This window comes from Cornus florida, unplaced genomic scaffold (assembly GCF_030987335.1).
Source record: "Cornus florida cultivar Cherokee Brave unplaced genomic scaffold, ASM3098733v1 CherokeeBrave_3.0.0_Hap2_Chr07, whole genome shotgun sequence".
Lineage (NCBI taxonomy): Eukaryota > Viridiplantae > Streptophyta > Magnoliopsida > Cornales > Cornaceae > Cornus > Cornus florida.
In genome coordinates this window covers 18,681,461-18,694,531 of record NW_026775577.1, presented here as the reverse complement: position 1 = coordinate 18,694,531, position 13,071 = coordinate 18,681,461, and positions in this window count along the sequence as shown.

Here is a 13,071-nt window from a genome sequence, read left to right as displayed (position 1 = left end):
GAGACTAAAGATGAGACCGGTGGAGTGCTAGAGAGTGGAGGAAGAGGTTCTATTGGAGTTTTCCAAGATGGAAGATCCAAGCTTGCAACAGATTCCATAAGATTGCTTACTTCATTCATTGATTTTTCATCATCGAATCCACAACTTCCATACATTTCAAGAAGACAAGAAGCAAGAGGATCATCAGATAAAAGAGATGAAAGACTATCCTCAATTGGTTATTTCATTACTATTATTGGAATCGATTCCTCAACAACCTCATCTAACACATCAACAAGGCAACACTCATCTTTATCTATGGGATGTCGACTTGCATAGAAAATATTGAGTTTGACCATCATATTGCCAAAAGAAAGGTCCATAATCCCGGATCTACAATTAATTATTGCATTTGCGGTGGCAAGGAATGGTCTTCCCAAGATGATTGGGATGTGGTTGGAGGGATTAGCAACCGGTTCGGTATCAAGAACTACGAAATCAACCGGAAAGTAGAATTTATCCACCTTGACAAGAACGTCCTCAACCATGCCCTTAGGTGTTTTGACGGATCTATCGGCCATTTGAAGCACCACCGAAGTTGGCTTCAATTCATTCAACCCTAATTGGACATATACGGAGTAAAAAATCAAATTTACACTTGCACCTAAGTCAATAAGAGCTCTACGAATTTCATGAGTTCTAATTACACAAGAAATAGTTGGAGCACCGGGATCTTTGAACTTAAGCGGAGTGTTTTGTTAAAGAATGGAACTCACTTGCTCCGTGAGGAACACTTTTTTAGGGCTTAGTCCATTGCTCTTCCTCTTTTGTGTGCAAAGATCTTTCAAGAATTTTGCATAAGGCGGAATTTGCTTAATAGCATCCAAAAGAGGAAGATTGATGTTGACTTGCTTAAAAACTTCCATCATGTCATGTGTTTTCCCTTCTTGCCTCCCATAAAGCGAAGTTTCTTTTAAAGCATAAGGGAATGGAGCATTTGGCTCACAAGACTTTGGAATTTGAAAGGATGATGGAGAAGATTGAGAATTCTGGTTAGGAACATCTTCATTCAAAGGAGTAGGAGTGGAATTGGGAATTGGATGGGTGACAACTTTAGGTTGCACCGGTTCACTATCTTCCTTTGGTAGTTCAACCCTATTGTCCACTTGCTTACCACTTCTCAAGGTGCTGATGGCTTGTGCTTGAACCTGGGAAGAATACCCCGATGTAGGGTTTGCTTCCATACAACATTGGGCCTTTGGATTCCTCTCGGGTTGACTAGGTAATTTCCCAATTTCTCTTGCATTCAATGCATTAGCTATGGTCCCAATTTGGGATTCAAGCTTTGATATGGATTAAGAGTGGGAATGCAACAAGTTGGTATCCTTTTCTAAGCTACCCAAGGCCATCAAAACCTTATCTTCAAATGTAGAATTACTAGAAACTGTTTGAGGATAATGGAAGCCAACTTGGGAATCATACATTTGAAGATGTGAGAGGTCATGCATTCTTTGATGATGGAAAGAGGGAGAAACAAACTCTTGAGAACCTCCATTTCTTTTATGAGGTGGAATGTATTTTCTTTGAAAATTTTTAGCTTGATAAAGGCTTGAGCTTTCATTCCACAATGGAACATATGCATTTGAATAAGGGTGAGCAAATGTAGCATTAACTTGTTCAAAGTGTTCATTAACAACATGTCCATGGGGACAATCGAAAATAGTATGCAAAATACTTGAACATGTCATGCAAGGTTCATAAAGATGAGTTGTACAATGAAAAGGAGATGCATTGATAGCCGGTTTTTGATTCAACAAGAATTGATCAAGTTTTTGAGAAAAAGTTTTAACCTCGGCTACAATTTCCCTTGAACTTTCAATTTGACACACTGTTACACTTTTCTCCTTTTTATTAAAACCACGATCAAGCCGAGAAGAGTAACATTTGTGCAAAGAATTTTCACTCATTTTTTCAAAGAGGTGCCAAATGTCATCTTCATGTTTTCCAAAATACGAACATCCATATGAGGTATCAACTATGTCCTTTTGCATGTCGGATAGGCTTTCATAGAAGTATTGGACAACTTGCCATTTTGGAATACCATGATGTGGACACTTTCTTAGCAAGTCATTCAATCTCTCCCAAGCCTCACGCAACAACTCTCCTTCCCTTTGAGAAAATTCCCTAATTGAAGCGCACATTACATTGGTCAAACTTACGGGGTAAAATTTTTTTTAAAACTCATTTTGCATTTGTGCTCAAGATGTTATTGAATTTACCCCTAAAGTATTGAACCAATGCTTTACTTTATTTTTAAGTGTGAAAGGGAAGAGGAGTAATTTAAGAACTTCCTCTAGGACATCCATGTACCTCACGGTTGAACATAGTTCAAGAAATTCATTAAGATGCTTATATGGTTCTTCTTCATCTAAGCATAAAAGAGTGGACACATTTGAATGGTCTCGGGCTTGATTTCATATTGATTAGCTTCAAAATTAGGCAACACAATGCAAGTAGGTGTATGATATACATGAAGATTATAATGATCACGAAGGACCATTGGAGGAATTGGAGCTTGAACTCTGGGGTCATGTTGATTAAGAGGTAGGTTTTGCATGAAGCGTGGGCCTAAGTAGCCAAGATTACCCTATAGATTTTTCATGTGAATGCCTAGAATGTATGATATGACAAGGTCTATTCCCGACTACAAGCGACATACAAATCACAACAAAACAGGCAAGCATTCCTCATTCGCAACAAATCAACAATCAACAAACTTCCTCCACATACAATGATCCCATACTCCTATACTCAAACAATATGCAAGAAAAGTAAATTGCCTCCACGAGGGCTCACGATTTATCTAAGGAATTGAGTAAGAAAGTCTCACAGAGGTCCTTTAGCACATCAACTCCAAATTTAAAGCTTAGCTTAGCAAATTTTTTAAATTTTTAGCACTTTTCCTTGCTTGCTTAGCTCCTTTGCTTACCTCCTAACTCAATGCTCCTTGTCAAAGATAAACAAACATAATAAGTAATCAAAAGAAAAATAAAAACAAAGTAAAGACACGATCAAAAGAGTACTAATTCCTAATTGATTCCACAAATACAATGTTGCCTAATCCCCGGCAACGGCGCCAAAATTTGACTGGTGTGTCGCCGCACCACAAGCTTAAAGAGTATGAATTTTATGCAATGGCCAAGTTTTACATTTATAAAAGTCACTACTACATTCACTAAAAATATAGTTAGGGTGAGTAGGGATCGTCCCAAGGGATTGGAGTCGTACTTGGTTATGGAATCGCTATTAGGGTTAGTAGGTCGAGTGATCAAACAAATAGTTGGTTGGTTGATTAAACTAGAGAGAAAATTAAACTAAATAACTGAATGCAATAAGGAGTAAGTAAGAGAGAGAAAAAGCTTGGGGTTTAGAGGTCACCACCAAGCAATGCTTTTCTATACCCTTAACAAGTGATTAATGAGGGTAATGTGTGTTGTAATATTGATGTGTGTGTGTGTGTTTGGTTGATTCAATTAGCAAGGGTGACCAATTAAGTATACATTGTCTAATCAAAATGTGAAAAGCACAATATATCTACCAATTAAGTATATATTGTCTAAATAGCATGTGAGAAGCACAACATATCTAGCAAGTCATTAATCCTTTCATTAAGCTCACAAGCCAAATACACCACAAGGTTAGAGACTTATGCTACTTACATTCAAAAGTATGGAACATCAAATAACAAGCATGGGTTGTCCTTCTATCTAACAACTATGCTACCACTACACTATAATTAAGCTAATGACATAAAATTAAACTAATTAAGCTAAGGGAGAGGCACAATCCATCAAGAAATGAGCATGGACCATCTAGAAAATCAGAAGAGCATTCTTTTAAGCACAATGTTTTGACAATCTCTAGATTTATAGCATTAATACACATAGACATGCATCAATAACACAAGAAATAGAGACAAACACATGAACATCTATTCTAGCATACATAGACATATGGATAGAATAAAATGATCAATTGGAAGCATTAAACCACATAAATCATTGAATAAACAAGATCTATATATATATAAGTGTCAAAACATGTATTACAACACTAATCCCTCAATAATACACAAGATTAAGATATAGAAAGCATGCTTGGGGCTAACTCTAGCCCCAAGAGGATTTCTAGCCACTCATGGTGAAGTTGCTCGAACCCTCAAGGGCTAACTCCATGGTTGAGAGTTGCTCCTTGGATGATGATGAGTCTCCAATGGTGTCTCTAGCCTCCTCGTCCTCTTCTTCCTCCCTAAAGCTTGCCTCCTTTGAGAATAATCCCTAGAATTGTATATCTCTCAAAAAGTGCATCATATTCCTTTTATAGGTAGGTCAAGTGACACACAAAATGAGCTGGGGTCGTGCAAAGAATATTCTCTAATGATTGGATAGAGGACGAATTGAACAAGCTGACTTTTTAACTTTTTTGCACTAGAGGAAGTTCGATCGATCGAACCTTGGACTTGGATCGATCGAACATGGCTGAGATTTATCGAACTGAGGCTGGATCGATCCAACTGATTGAGCTTTTTGGGAAAAGACAAATCCGAGATATTTTGGGAGATATTTTTAGGAAAAGGACAAAAGTGGTTAGTGGGTGGTACAGCTGCGGATAAGATCAATCATTTGAGTAAGGACAAAAGTGTTCGATCGATCAAAGGGTGGTGTTGGATCGATCGAACTTTAGACTTTCTGCTTTAGGTCAAGGTTTGGATCTATCTTGAAGTACTGAGATCGATTAGTGTTCGATCGATCGAACCTTGAAATTGGATCGATCGAACTTTGCTACTTCCCACTTTTGGCTTCATTTGCTTTATTCTTTCTCCACTTTGCTCCTTTCTTTGTTTAATCCCAGAATTGCTTCAATTAAGCTCTTATTTGGCTAAGTTAACTTATTTTCGGGATAACTGCCTGAAAATGGAAATAATTCGAAATCAATCTTAAACGGTAAAGTAAGATAGATAAAGGTACTAGAATACTTAAGCTTAAGGGGTTTAAATACGCACCTTTCAGCGCTCATCAACCCAATAAATGATCCATCACTACTATCCAAATTCATCTCCTCTTTAAATTATAATTAAACTTAAAATAAAACAATTAATCATTTAAAACTAACAAATAAAATCATTTAAAACTAATATACAAGAAACTTCACATAGTTCAAATAAACAACTAATCATTTAAAACTAACAAACAAAATCATTTAAAACTAATCAAATAAACACATAGCCACCTAATTACTAAAAATGCACAAGAAATAAAAATGTAAATTCCAATTATATCCTTTTGAAAACTAGAGGTATTACAGCCTAAGAAGCCCTCAAGGAGGGACTTGAAGGAAATTGCAGGGAGCTTTTGGTTGGATCTGTGTTAAGCAATAAATGGGAAACAAAAGCAGAGTTGAAGAAGCAGAACGTATTTGCCCCCTCTTCGTATTTGGTACCAGATAATTAAAGGGTAGTTCAGACTTTTCAGTTTCAAATACATTTGATTGTAAATATTAATATATAATTCATGGGCAACATTGTAAAATCATACATTTCCGTTAGTAAAGTGAACAACCGTCAGTGATAGGGGGTGTAGGTGAAATTATGAAATGTAGAGGGTGTGTAAGTGGAATATAGGCAAACGTCAGGGGGTGTAGGTGAAATTAACCCAAAAAGATTCTTTTAAGTACAACGTCTTTCAATTGAAGAAAATAAAATTATTACACAAAATTTGCCCGTCAGAAGACAAGAATTATTGTAATTAGTTTATAATTCAAAAAGTATCCCTTACCGTACATATGGCACTACCGTACCCTATATTCTTTTTTCGTATCTGATACACAAAATTAGAGATTTATTTTCTTCTATTTTTTTCTTTTTTTATATGCAATAATAGTTTTTTTTAAAAATCAGTAATTAGGTAAACTTTTTTTAGGTGGAGATGCAGTTTTTGGCTTTCAGCAGCTTTAGGTCTTAATTTTAGAGCCACACCCATTTTTATTTGTTAATAATATGATATGACATGAAAGACAGTTTGTTTAAAAGTTAGCCAAGACCACACGATTTAAGTGGTACTGGTATAACCTTAGAATGATTGATTCGTTATCCTAAATATAAAGAAGTGACGTCCATACCTATATATATATATATATATATATATATATATATATATATATATATAATCTCGTTTATAGACATTGTTTGGTGAAGGATTTCAAATTTTATCTTGTTTATAAATAGTGGTCGGTCGAGAATTTCACCTATAGACAATATTAGATCAATGAGGGATTCAAATCTAGCTCGGCCCAATAATTTGCCAATCTACCATGAATTGGTATAACTCCCCTGTTCTTCATAAATATATGATATGGAGGAATAAAAAAGAATCGCATTTTCTTCTCTATCCCCTATTTTCTTGGAATTGTAGTTTAATTGGTCAGAGCACCACCCTGTCAAGGCGGAAGCCCGGTCAGTCAGAACGGATCTAATAAAAAAATTCGCCCCTTAGTTCTTTTTTCTTTCCTTTTTCCTTTCGCATTAAACAAATGGGAAAATTTGCATTACTTTAACTTATACTGATTGATGGGATAAAGACATATGTGGATTAAGTAGGAAATCCTCAACCGGAGTAACATTCCTCTTCTTAACAAAGAAGATTTTGAATTTTAATTAGTCTTTTAAATATAATCAAAATGTGTGAATTTACTCAGTACAAAAGATATATATATATATATATATATATATATATATATATATATATATATATATATATTAGGTTATGTATCAATTAATTGAATACAGTTTTTTGTTTCTTTCTTTGGACAAAATTTGTCTATTCACCGGTGAGTAGGACTGATATTGTCTAATCACAAATGCACAAGTGGTCCGTAATTACAAAATTAAGAAAGTAATAAGTAAAGAAATTAGAGAGGCTGATTGAATTTATTCACAAATATATATATATATATTGTCCTTATTTTGTAATTACAAAATATTTGTACATTTATGATTGAACCACATCAGCGATGAGGATAAATGACCTACTCATCGGTGAGTAGGCAAGTTTTGACCATTTTTTTTTTCTTTTTATTGTGTTTTTTTTTTATGCATATTTTTTTAGCTAAAACATTTACACTTTGTTGACTTGGACGAAAGGAATTAAAAAGAAGGGTTAATTTCACTAACACCCCCTCAGGTTTGGTCAAATATTACCTTCAAACATCGTTTGAAAATAACTATCACTCACGTTACAAACTTTTGCTCCATTTTTCACTCACCCCCTAACCGTTAGTGGAACGAATTTGACACGATATAAAATGACTTAAATACCCTTTGAATTTGTTAAAACAACCTCTAGCCTAAATAATTAAATTGAAAGACTAAAATACCCCTAAAATTTTGTAAATTTACAAATTACATGTATATATATATATATATATATATATATATATATATATATACACATACACACACACACAAACATAGATACACACAGAGCATCCCCCATTGTCGTCACTGCCGCTTCCCACACAACCCCAGCCCATCACCAATATATATACACACACAAACATAGATACAAACAAAGCATCCATCATCGCCACCTCCCACACAATCCTAACCCATCACCAATATACACACACATAGTCATAGATATACACACAGAGCATCCGTCATCGCTGTCATTGCCACCGCTGCCCATACAGTCCCAGCCTACCACCAATTGCCGCCGTCTTCACCCACACAATCCAAATCCCAACCCATCACCATTCGTCGCTGCCACCACCACCCACACAATCCCATTCCCAACCCATTACAAATCGCCGCCGTGACCACAACCACCATTGTCCTAACCCTTCATCAATCTCGTTGCCATAATCTGCAAGACTCATTAAACTCTTCTTTCAGCACCTTCAACTTTAGTTTGAGAATCTCGCTTTCTTGGCCACCGAAGTCTGTGACAAATTTCGGTGTTGTGTTTACCCAAACATTGTTTTTATCCTATATCGCCGGAATCTATAAAACCCATCTGTCGCCATCACAACCACCACTGGCAACACCATCCATCATCGAATTCTGCAAAACCCATCTGTAGTTGTCCTTGGAGTGTCATCGGAATCTATAAATGTCGGAGTCAGAGTTGTGAGTCTCTGTTAAACCAGTGGTGGCCGTCCTCGAAGTGTTTGTCGCTACGTCGTCGGAATTGGACGCGGAACCGCTCTATTAATCTGATCCAACAAAGATTGATATGGTAATTTGATATGGATTGATATAGTAATCTAATATGGATTGATATGGTAATCTATGACTTCATTACCATAACTTTTCCTCCTCTGTTTGTTATAATTATGGAGGCGTGGAGAGACGAAAGAGAGAGAGACAGAGAAAGAGAGAGGCAAGTGTGTGGGTTGTTGGGTTATGGTGGTTGGTGGGTGAAATAATAAGGGGGTATATATGGTAATCTGATAATTATGATTAAAAGATTAGGGGCAAAAATGTCTTTTACAAATTTTTAACGGATTCTGTGACAAAATAGTGAGAATGGACCTAAGTGATAGTTATTTTTGAAAGATATTTGAAAGTGATATTTGGTCAAACATGAGGGGGTGTGAGTGAAATTTATCCTAAAAAGAAAGGAGGGATGGCTTAGTTTTACTTTGTTTCAAATTTGAGAAAATATGAAATTAAAGAAAAATGAGAGAGAAAAAAAAAATGTTAGCTTAACCCCTCAAATAAAGCTCTTCGGAGAAGAAATGTGTTATTTTAGAAAACGATGAGATCGATAATGCTAGCCCAGACTCTGGTGAGATATTATTATTATCAATTTTTTTTTTTTTTTTTTCATTCTTAAATACTAATTCAATGTACACCTGTACAGGTGAATGCTACCCATTATTTTTTTTTTCTCCCACAACTAAAATTATATTTTTCAAATTTATTTACCAAAAAAAAAATTATTATATTTTTCTTTCTTTTTCCTACTAATATAGAGCTTCAAGTGTTAGAACTAGGGGTGGCAAATGGACGGGTTACGTCGGGTTTGGGCTAGGTTGAAAAGGGGCAGATCAAACATGGGTCAAAAATCATATTCAACTCGTTCAGAACAAGTTGAAAATGGGCAGGTCAAAAATATATAGGGTCAACCCGTTATGATCCGTGAACTCATTAATTATATTTTTTAGTTTTTTATTATTTTTTATTATATTTTTTTCCGGAAGGTTTTAAAATTTTATTTAATAACAAATAATAAAAAAAATCTCAAACTCAACAATATTTATCGACTCATTTTAGAGAGAAAGTGAAGGAAAGAGAAGAAATTTCTGGAGACAGCTAGGGGATTGATAAAAGATAAATTTAGAGAGAGAGAGGATCGTAAGTGAGAATTTTAGAGAGAGAAAAATGAGTTAAGTGCAATATAGAATAGATGTGTGTAGTGTGTTACCATATTTAACCCATATTGACTCTCAAATTAAGTGATTAAAAATTACCCAATCCATTTTTGATCCATTTTAATTATGATTCACTAAAAATCATTAAAAAATTAACGAATATGAACGAATTGATAGATTGTGACCTATTTTACCACCCCTGGTTAGATACTCCATATTGCATTAATATGACATAACACTAATTCGTGTCTTCCATGCAACTTTATGCTTCACGAAGAACACACTATAATAAGTACCGAATAATGTCTTTTTTTAAGGAATGTGGTCATCTGCCACAATTTGCGTGTGTGTGTGTGTTTTCCTTTTCTTGATAAAAGGTCCAAAGCTTAGTGGGTTGCTTTATCAAAGTGAATATAGAGGAGAGAAGGAATTTTCTATACCAGAGTACCATTCTTGGCTGTCTCAGTCAATTCACACATGAACTCCAATCAGGCTTTTACGCGATGGTGAAAACCTGCATTTTCAAACTCTCTCTTTCTTTCTTTCATCTCAAAACAGGTTTCATATTTTATGGTCATTTTCACACTCACATTTTGAAAAGAAAAAGATGTACTCAATTACCCGACTACTCATCTGGATATGTGTAAACTCTATCATATTGTGAATTTCACACATTCCCGTGTGAGTGGTTGTAAGAACGGACTGCATGTAGTCAAACATAATAGTACTCATTTCGATATTCCCATTAAACAACCAAACTTAGAGCATCACCATAGATATAACCTTTAGAGATATGTTGATGGAAAATAGAGGTTGAAAGCAATAAGGGCGGAGTTAGAAATTACAAGTTGGGGGGAAAATGTGGAAAATAAACCTAAATAAGTAGTTATGAAAACTGATATGAAAAAGGGAAAAAAATTAAAGAAGATGAAGAGATGAGTTGAGTTATAAATTATATTTTAAGGTGACATAACTTATATTTATTTTTGAAAACGGGAGAAATTAAAATTTTATATGTACTTTAGAGGTCACAAGTAAAGCTATTTATATAACATAACAATTTTAAATATGGTATAGTGAAAACAAGACTCGAGTATCGAGATAGATATAATATAAGTTATATAATTCTTCTAAACATGTGCCGCTCTAACGCTACACGTGTGCTCTAACTTTTGCCCTCCTCGTATGCTCTTGCTCTCGATTTTACTGTGTAACTTACATTTTGCTGCCTCCATATTTCTACTCTTGTATTCTCGTATATATTATTTAAACATTACGCTATCTTTTATTTGGGGTTCGTTTGGTTAAATAAAAAGTTAATAATAAATTTTGAAAGTAAAAAAATGTAAAATGAATGAAAAAAATATAAGTTTTTTAATGTGCATTTGATTAGCATAAAAAGAATTCAAAAAGTTACAACAAATTACCAATTTAGGAAAAATGAGCTTACAAGAATTTTTTTTTTTTTTTTTTTGGTTCGATAGTCATGTTTATTACTATATGGATTTTTTTTTGTAGTACAAGGCATTCGAGGGATTCACCGTCTTTATATTTATTTGTATGCAATGTATATGCGATCACGCGTGTAAATCCTTGTGAACTGTTTAAAAGTGGAATCCACCCCACCCCTATCTTTAATGTAATTCAACTATAGGAATGTAAACGCATTGGTGTGTGGATTGGATTGCCTGTCATTGTCAAACGATATCTTTTTTATTTTTCAATGTTTGCACACAAAAAGTTGTTTGTGATTGTTAAGTGACACTATGAATTCTTTATAGTACAAGGCATTCGAGAGACTCACCGTCTTTATATTTATTTGTATGCGATGTATATGTGTTGACACCCATTTTGGCAGTTGGGTTTGAGATATAATTGGGCTGCAAGAAAAGAGTGGGCTTTGCATTTTGGTAGTTGGGCTTAAGATATAGTGACATGGCAAGAGATTGGGCTACTAGAAAAGGTTGGGCTTTGCATATGGTTTAAGTGGGCCAAGAACATAGAAGTGGACTTTAGGAGAAGAAGCAATGACGTGGCAAATTTTTACACAAGAATAAAGCTACACACAAGGACATTACTGATTAAGTGGAATATTTTTGAACTATTTTTGAACTTTATGCTGGATATGATTTATGGGTTTACTTGATTTTTGAATTAGTGTTTATCTAGGAATGTTTAGTTTGAATTCATTTTTCAGTTGTATTATAGAGTTACAATACAATTAGAATGCTTGTATTTAGGATGTTGGTTTACGGTATTATCTGTAAATAAACAAGGACACATGCTGTACTAGAGGTCCAACACCCTCAGAATCCTTTAATTTATTTGTTTGCTTTCTTAAGCTCTTTCCTAGAATAGCATCCTTGTTATTTCTTCTTTCTTTCTATCTCTCTCAATCTTTCACTCTATCTATTTCTCTCTCTCTCTCTCAATCTTTCTTTCTATATTTCTTTCTATATCTGTTTCTCCCTTTTTCTATTTTCTAATCGTTACTATAATTTTTTCAATTAAAAGTCCTTTTAACTAAGGCAATTCTTGAACTCTAAGAGGAGTATCATTGTTCTCTTTATCCTCGCATCGTCTAAAAGTCAATCTTCTAAAGAAACTACAATTGACTAATTACAATCAAACCATAAAATTGGTTCTGGCACGCCCGTTGTACATCAATTTAAGATTGGCTCTAGCTGGCCGATTTTAGCATCAACATTTTTAGCACGTCCGGTGGGACCAATCAGGACAGCAAATTATAGCAAATATGTCTCCCAGGCTAAGAAATTCGAAAGGTATGACTACAGGTGACAATACTGACGAAGAGAACCAGTAACTCGGCGTTGGCGATGATGCCGATTCTTCTATTCCATCCGATGTTCCTTTGGGTAGGATATTGGAATCAATTATGCAGAAAATGGGCGCCCAACAAGCTTAGATCGGCAAGGTAAGGTCCCAAATAAGAGAATCAAATTAAATTTTGGTCGCTCAAATACATGAGATGAGGTCAATGACCGGGGAGTTAAATCAAATGATGTATGCTCAACTGGAAAAGATGAGTCAGAAATTTGAAATCAGTAGATTAGCTAATCTAAACCGACATGATCAAGCCGAAGTATCTCACGCAAATGAATCCATATTTCAGCGTATGTCGACCCCACGGATACATATATCTCAGGGGCCTCGAACAACATCAACAGGCATCATATCGCTAAGCACAGCACTTGGCATTACAATAGGCTATGTGCCGAATCTTACTCTCAGCATGCCGAATGGTAATCCACCAATATTATCAGATCCGCCGGCAGTAACTACTGTGCCGGTGTATAAGCCACCAGTAAATAATTAACATAATCAAAATGTGCAGTGTCCACATGTGCAGCCAATTCCTCCAGTGAGAGATCAACAAGAGGTGGTGGGTAACCAAAACCAAGGTAGGGCTAATCTATTAATACCTTCGGCAGCTACCGGGGAACATATAAATGCAAATCCACAACGAGAGTGGTTAACCCATTTGTTCTATTTCACCCAAATGATCCTCCAGGTCAGAATGTGGGGATCGATATGGCTCAGATTTTGGCTTTAATACAGGCCGAAGTTGCACAGGGACGCAGACAAGCTCGGCCAATATACAGAAAACCCTATCCCGATCATATCGATGCCCATGAGTTGCCT